Source organism: Rhincodon typus, chromosome 24 (genome assembly GCF_021869965.1).
Source record: "Rhincodon typus isolate 14 chromosome 24, sRhiTyp1.1, whole genome shotgun sequence".
Lineage (NCBI taxonomy): Eukaryota > Metazoa > Chordata > Chondrichthyes > Orectolobiformes > Rhincodontidae > Rhincodon > Rhincodon typus.
In genome coordinates this window covers 45,335,251-45,343,828 of record NC_063355.1, presented here as the reverse complement: position 1 = coordinate 45,343,828, position 8,578 = coordinate 45,335,251, and positions in this window count along the sequence as shown.

Sequence of the window (8,578 nt, the reverse complement as noted above, 5' to 3'; positions counted from 1 at the left end):
CACAGTTCATTTTTAAACAGTAAATGTGGAACACAGTCCTTGTTTAAAATGGGCAGGAAGTGTGGAACACATTCATGTTTAAATTAAACACTAAATGCGGAACACAGCCCCTGTTTAAACAGTAAATGTGGAACACAGCCCATGTTTCAATTAAACTATAAATGTGGAACACAGTTCATGTTAAAATTAGACAGTAAATGTGGAACACATTTCATGCTCAAATTAAGCAGTAAATGTGGAATGCAACTCCACACGTGTCAATTAGACTGTAAATGTGGAACACAGTCCATGTTTAAATTAGACAGTAAATGTTTAACACACCTCGTGTTTAAAATAGGCAATAAATGTAGAACACAGTTTCTGTTTGAAATGGGCAGTAAATGTGGAAAACAGTTCATGTTTAAATTAGACAGTAAATGTGGAACACAGTTCATGTTTAAACCAAATAGTAAATGCAGAACATAGTTCAGGTTCAAATTAAACAGTAAATGTGCAACACAGTTCTTGTTTAAAAGGGCAGTAAGTGTGGACCACAGCTCATGTTTAAATTAGAAGTATGATGTTGTCATTTAAGAAACATTTAAGAAATATTTGGACAGATACATGGATGGGATAGGTATGGAGCGAGACGGACCGAATGCCCACAAATGGGACTATTTTGTTTGTGAAAACTGGGTAGCATGGTCAAGCTGGGCTGAAGGCCCTGTTTCCATGCTATAAACCTCCATGACTGTGACTATGGCTAAAGAGTCACACAAGGTCCAGACCTGGTAAGAACAGCAGATTCTCTCCACCAAAGGGCCTAGTGATCCAGATGGGTTTACAATAATACAATAGTCGCATTGTCCCTGTAGCTGATATTCCATATTTAATTCAATCATTTTATTTGCAGATAGTTTCTATTTTGTTCAAAAAACACAATTTATAGTCACAGTCAGTCAATGTGACATCTTATAAATTCCAGTTTTTGGAATAAAAGCAGCCTGATTCCAGGTTAAAACTCTGAGACAGATTGCGAACAAAGCCTCACATCTACAATTCAGTGTCTAACCTGAGATGTCACATTTTGTATATTCCTATGGCTCTGCCTGATTGTCAATGATAGCACAGCACTGACATTGACTTTATAAACACTTTACACACCGTCTCACACACTTAGTCACCTGCAGAGACTTATTATCTGACACTCCACTCACACCAGTTGTATGACCTTTTGATATCTGTGCCCTTGATCCCTCTGCCTATAAACTCTGTGTCTGTGTGCCCTGCTCTCTCACTGCGCCTGACAAAGGGGCTGCGCTCCGAAAGCTTGTGTGATTCCAAATAAACCTGTTGGACTATACCCTGCTGCCATGTGGCTTCTGGAGTGTTGAGTGGTTGGGGCTTGTATTCAGTGAGGTTTAATACAGTGAGAGGAGGCCTTAGTGATATGCACAAGATTCTCACGGAGATTGACAGGGCAGCTGAGGAAAGATGGTGGGAGAGTCTAGGACCAGAGGACATAATCCCAGGATAAGATGTTGCCCATTTAAGGCAGAGATGAGGAAGAATTTCCTCTGTCTGAGGATAGTGAATCTGTGGGATTCTTTAGCACAGAGGGCTGTTGAGGCTGGATCATTAAGTATATTTAAGGCTGAGACCGACAAATTTTTAATCAGGAAGGGAATCAAGGGTTACAAGAAAAAGGCAGGAGGGTGGAGTTAAGGATGATCAGTTAGGACATGATTTTATTGAATGGTGGGGCAGACTCAATGGGCTGAATGGCCTACTTCTGTTGTTACAACTTACGGTCTTATGCTGCACTCCCTTTAAACTGCATGAGCTCTGCCGTTCTAGGGTTCCATTCACGGCAATTTGCACCGGCATGCCAATCACGGCATTGCCTTCCTGTTTGGGAAGTTGCTGTGGCACATGGACCTCAGACGGTCGTGTAGGGGATAAGCTGGTCTTGTGGTCTGTAATTATTAGAGGGTACACTGGTCATGTGGTCTGGGATTATTCAAGACTACCCTGGTCTCATGGTCTGTGATTGTTCGAGAGTACACTGGTATTGTGGTCTGTAATTATTAGAGGGTACATTGGTCTTGTGGTCTGGGATTATTCAAGACTACCCTACCCTCATGGTCAGTGATTATTAGAGAATACACTGGTCTTGTGGTCAGTGATTATTAAAGGGTACACTAGTCTGTAATTATTAGCCCAAGCCTCAGAATTACTGAATAGAAGTTGCTGGAAAATCTCAGCAGGTTGTTAAAGGCTTAGATGGTGAGGAATTTGTTAAATATGTTCAAGATAATTTTCTTTATCAATATGTAAATGTATCCAGTAGAAAAGGAGCAAAACATGACCTTCTCTTGGGAAATAAGGCAGAGCAAGTGACTGACATGTTAGTAGGGGAACACTTTGAAACAAGTAATCATAATTCTATTAGTTTTAAAATAGTTATGGAAATAAATAAACCTTCCATAAAAGTTAAGGTTCTTAATTGGAGTAAAGCAAATTTTAATGAGACAAGAACTTTCAAAAGTTGTTTGGAGTAGACTGTTTACAGGTAAAGAGACAACTGGCAAGTGGGAGGTTTCCAAAAGTGTGAGAACTAGAGTTCTGAAGCATGATGTTCCTCTTAGAGAGAAGAATAAAGCTGGTAAGAGTAGGGTACAATGGATGAATAAAGATATTAATGTCCTAGTCAAGAATAAGAAGGAATCATATATTAAATATAGACAACTGGAATGAAATGGATGTCTTGAAGAGTATAAAGAGTATAGGGGCATTCTTAAGAGGAAATTAGGAGAGCAAAGAGGGGAATGAGATAGCCTTGCCAGATAAGGTTAAGAATAATCCAAAGAGATTCTACAAGTACATTAATAGCAAAATAACAACTGGAGAGAGAATAGGGCCTTTTAAAAATCAATGAAGTGTCTATGTGTAGAACCTCAGGAGTACTGTGTGCAGTTCTGGTAGCCCTGCTTTTTTTTTAATTGATTCACAGGAAGAGGGTGTCATTGTCCAGGCAACATTTATTGCCCATCCCTAATTGCCCAGAGGGCCGTTTAGAGTCAACTACATTGCTGTGGGTCCAGAGTCACATGTAGACCAGACCAGGTGAGGACGGCAGTTTCCTTCCCTAAAGGACATTAGTGAACCAGATGGGTTTTTCCAACAATTGACAATGGGTCATCATTAGATTCTTAATTCCAGATATTTTTATTCAATTCAAATTCCACCATCTGCCACGGCGGGATTCGAACCTGTGTCCCTAGAACGTTATCTGGGTCTCTAGATTAACAGTCCAGTGATAATACCACTAGGCCTGTTTGCCTCCCCTACTATAGGAAGGATATTATTAAATTGGAGAGAGTTCAGAATAGGCTTACTAGGATGTTGCCAGGAATGGAGGATGTGGTAGCACTCCATGACTAAAGTTGATAAGATGGCTGTATGGGGCTTTGTTTAGCTGATGCAAGATGGCCAAAAGGGATTGGCAGTGATATATAGCAGATGTTCACAGCAGACCAGTGGTCTCCATGTAGAGATACTGGATAAGGTTCTCCATAGGAAGAAACATCAGGGAATTTAATCAGTTTTCCATAAACAGACTGTTCTAAACATATAAGCATTTTAGTGAGGGGCATTTTTGAAAGGCCTCATTTAGCTACAGTCCCAAATTTGTTATTTAGTAAAACAAGGGCAAGTCTGGTCCTACAGTATTCTGAACTTTTTAAGTAATTGTAAAATTAGAAACAAAAGAAACAAATTAGTGTGAAAAGGTTTGTTGTATTCCTTGAGCAAATGTTTGTAGGCAGTAAGGGGGCCCATTGCATTATTAGGGAAGATAAAGTAATAAATGGTATAAAAGACAACTCCTAAGAGACCAAAAGAGCCTGCAAAATATGGAGAGATAAACAATTGCAGCTTTAGTGCAGATTCTTAATCCAAAGATGAAGGGAAGAGTGACAGAGACATATTACAAAATACAGAGTGAAGCTGTGGTTATGTCCCCTGGTTATTTGTGGAATCTAAATGAGTTTTGTTTAATAACCTGGTAAAATTGTAAAGTGATTGAATTTCACACTTATCAGGGGAAATTTTTTATAAAGGTAAGGAAATTAGTAATGGAAAGTGTTTAGAATAGAAACAGTAAAGATTTATTTAATAATGAAATTTTAGTTTAAAATTCATTTACAGCATGCAAATAGCAAGGGCTGTAAAGTCAGAAGGACTGTTTGTTTGATCTCTCAAGCTGAAGTGAGAGAGAGGTTATCCCAGTTTGTCAGCAGTGTCACAGAACTGTATTAACTTTATCTTAGAGTTGATTTTAAAGACTTTGTAACAATTGGTAGAAATTAATATCCTTCCTAATGTTGCATCTTAAAATTAATTGAGAATTTGTAAGACAGTTCAGTGATAAGCAAATAATTAGGTTGTTGGCAAATAACGCAGGGCAGCAGGAAGGATGTTTGGGAAGGAGTATAACTGTTGGAAGCATTGTAAGATCCCAAATACAGATAATGGAGGTATCTGATAGACATCTTGAGATTATGGGAGGACCTATGGCTGTCCCATGGAGTTTTCCATCATTGATCGTGTGTTTACTGGATTAGATGTATAGATTAGGGGGATATGGCTAATAATGATATCAACGTTACATGGAATTATTATAATGCAAAAGGTATAAAAATGTTGTATTCAGCTGGGGAAAGTTAGAATATCATTGACCTCTCCTCCGATCTGAGTTGTGATTAAGAGGGCAACTAGACCCCACATGAAAGCCAGATTCAGAGCAGTCTCTGGCCTCTCCCACCTGTGTGATAGAAGAGCTGTGAACACGGAACTCAAGACTCCCCTTTGATATTTCTCCCAAAAGCAGAGGGTTTGAGTTGTAATAGTAGGCTGGATAGGCTGGGACTTCTTTCGCTGGAGTGTACAAGGTGGTGCGGTGACCTTATAGAGGTTTATAAAATCATGAGGGGCATGGATAAGGTGAATACCAAGGGTCTTTTCCCCAGGGCGGGAGAGTTCAAAACTAGGGGGCATATTTTTAAGGTGAGAGGAAAATGTTTTAGAAAGGACACGAGGGACAACTTTTTTACACAGAGAGTGGTTCGGGTGTGGAATGAACTGCCAGAGAAAGTGGTGCATGCAGGTATAGTTACAACATTTAAAAGACATTTGGATAAGAACATGAATAGGAAAGGTTTGGAGGGATATGGGCCAAGCACAGGCAGGTGGGACTAGTTTAGTTTGGCATTATGGTCAGCATGGACTGTTGGACCAAAGATTCTGTTTCCATGCTGTATGATTCTATGACTCTAGGTCTGGCAGCATCTGTAGACAGAAATCAGAGTTAACGTCTTGGGTCCAGTGAGCTTCTTTCCCCAGTTCTGAAGAAGGATCACTTAGTCCTGAAACATTAATTCTGCTTTCTCTCTAGAGATGCTGCCAGATCTGCTAAGTTTCCCTTGCAATTTCTGTTCATGTCTCAGGAATACTAGTTCATTAACATGACCATTATATTACCACATCTTTGTGTAAGTCAATAAGTAGTGGCAGGCACTTGTAACGTTCGGAGGCTGAGTTGCCGATCAGCCTGAGTCCAACCTTATTCCGGTCCATCACAACCTCTCTCTGATTTGATCTTCAGTCACCCCGAGTGAATTCTAAGCTGTGTTATTTGGGTTGGAATGAGAGCGGATGGTCATCAAGTAGTTGAATTGCACCTGTAGATAGTCACAGATATGCTGCTGAGTCAAAATTGTGAAGCTGGGATTTGCTGGGAAAATAACTTTAACAGTGGAAGAACATTTTATACTGCATAAGAGAGAGTGCTGATTGGTTGCTACGTGGACTTTGATTGGTAGAGGTGTTGCTATGGAGAATTCACCGGTTAGATATTGACTGATAATTAACTACCAAGCTTTGTTTAAACTTAAACCAGACAATTTGACTCTGGTTGGTAAAGAATTGTCCTGAGGAATGAATCAGAATGGCCATCGCCAATTTTGTTGATTTGAAACAGGCTTGTACATATTCTTTCTATTCTGTGACAAACAGTGTCCTGTGCATTAATATTTGTAGTTACCAAGACACACATTTGGAACATTTTGAGCAGTTCTGGGCCCCATATCTAAGGAAGGATGTGCTAGCCTTGGAGGGGGATCCAGAGGACATTCACAAGAATGATCCTGGAGATGTAGGGTTTGTCATATGAGGAGTGGCTGACAACTCCAGGTTTGTACTCGATGAAGTTGAGAAAGGTGAGGGGGAGGGGTGGAATCTGATTGAAACTTACAGGATACCGAGAGACCTGGATAGAGTGGACATGGAGAAGATGTTTCCACGAGCAGGAGAGACTGGGATCCGAGGGCACAGCCTCAGAAAGAAAGGATGATCCATTAGAACTGAGATGAGGAGGAATTTCTTCAGCCAGAGGGTGGTGAATCTGTGGAACTCATTGGGTGTGGGGTCTAAGTCAGAGTGTCTTTAAGACAGAAATAGATGGGTTCTTGATTGGTAAGGGGGATAAGGGTTAGTGGAAGAAGGCAGGAAAATGGGGTTGATCAAATGGCCTAACTCTGCTCTTATACTTTATGGTCATGTGCTCTAACTGTGCTGCACCACATGTCTGACTGACAATCTTACATCAGTTATCAGTAGAATTCTTTATAAAAATTACTTGACACCCTTCCCCCCACCAATCATGAAGAGGCCAAAGGCCACCACTTTGAAAATGAAAAGCACTCAGTAAACCTCATTACTTCGGAAAGTAAAGTATCTCAAAGGTTTGAGTAACAGGCAGTTTGAGTAACAGGCAATTTCACACTGCCACAGTGGAGTAGCAACATGAATGGTACTTGTCACTAACAGGATTCTTTTATTGCCCCCATCCCTAATTGCCCTTTGAGAAGGTGGTGATGAGCTGCCTTCTTGAACCGCTGCTGTCCATGTTCTGGGGGTTGACCCACAATGCCCTCAGGGAGGGAATTCCAGGATTTTGTCCCAGTGACACTGAAGGAACGGTGATATATTTCCAAGTCAGAATGGTGAGTGGCTTGGAGGGGAACTTGCAGAGGGCGGTGTTCCCATGTAACTGCTGCCCATGTCCTTCTAGGCAGTAGATGCTGAGAGTTTGGAGAGTGTTGCCAAAGGAACTAGTGAATTTCTGCAGCGCATCTTGTAGATGGTACACACTGCTGCTACTGAGCGTTGGTGGTGGAGGGAGTGGATGCTTGTGGATGTGGTACCAATATATCTTGGATGGTGTCAAGCTTCTTGAGTGTTGTTGGGGCTGCACCCACCCAGGCAAGTGGGGAGTATTCCATCACACTCCTTGCTTGAACCTTATTGATGGGGTTTAGGGATTTACTTCCCCATTAAACTCAACGTAGACAGTTAGAACTGGTATTTAGCAGGTTAAAAACTATTTCAATGGTATGAGATCTGTTCCTGCAATTCCATTTACCCACTTCATTCCAGAAAAGGAATGTTTGGAAGTGTGGGTCTTGTTTATATACATTTTCGATATAGTTTTCAAATGTTTTTCACCATTTTTTTTAATGTCTTAATCAAATCTGTCTTTCCTTTTTTTTTATTTCTCTTTACAGAACTGAATTGAGTCAAATTCCTCAATTTCATTCTTCACCCTTGCTCAATTTCTCTCTAAATCCTTTTGTTAAGGAGACAGACTGTTTTTTCCCCATTCCTCAGTGAAGATACAGATATCTCTTTGTTATTTTTAAAATTTGTTCCTGAGATGTGAGCATCACTGGCTAGGCCAGCATTTACTGCCCATTCCTGGTCACCCAGAAGGCAGTTAACCACCTTGCTGTGGGTCTGGAGTCATGTGTAGGCCAGACCAAGTAAGGAGGCAAATTTCCATCCCTAAAGGGCATTGCTGAACCAGATGGGTTTTCACCACATTGGACAGTCATCATAAGTCTAGCTTTTTGTGCTGAATTCAAATTTCAAATTTCACCATCTGCCATGGCAGGATTTGAACATCTGTCCTACGAGCATTAGCTTGGGGTTTTGGATTTCTAGTCCTGTGCCACCACCTCCCCCAGTTCCAGTGTGAGGGAAAACCTTTAACTAATGGATACATGATACCACTCTCTGGCAAATTCTGGGGCACAGGCATTGTTAAAAATAGTTAACAGGTGAGAGTTAATGGAAAAAAAACATGGATTGCTGCCTTTCGGGATCTGTGAGGATCTACCTCAGAAGTGAGGTACAAACAAGCAGACACAAATCACAACACTTTACTTCAGCCACGTGTAGTTTTGTAGCGCGTTAAAAATAGTGATATGCGCCAGGGCATTTCACAGGAGCATTTTCAAACAGGATTTGGCACCAAGTGTATAAGACGAGCAGAGGGGAGGTGCTGAAAGCTTTAGTCAAGGAGGCACTGTTCATTTTGCTACATAAAGGAGGAAAGAAATGTAAGTAGAGACAAACACAGAGAATGCTGGAGAAACTCAGCAGGTCTGGCAGCTTCTGTGGAGTGAGAAACAGAATTAATGATTCAAAATGTTTATTCTCTTTCTGTCTCCACAGATGCTGCCAGACCTGCTGAGTTTCT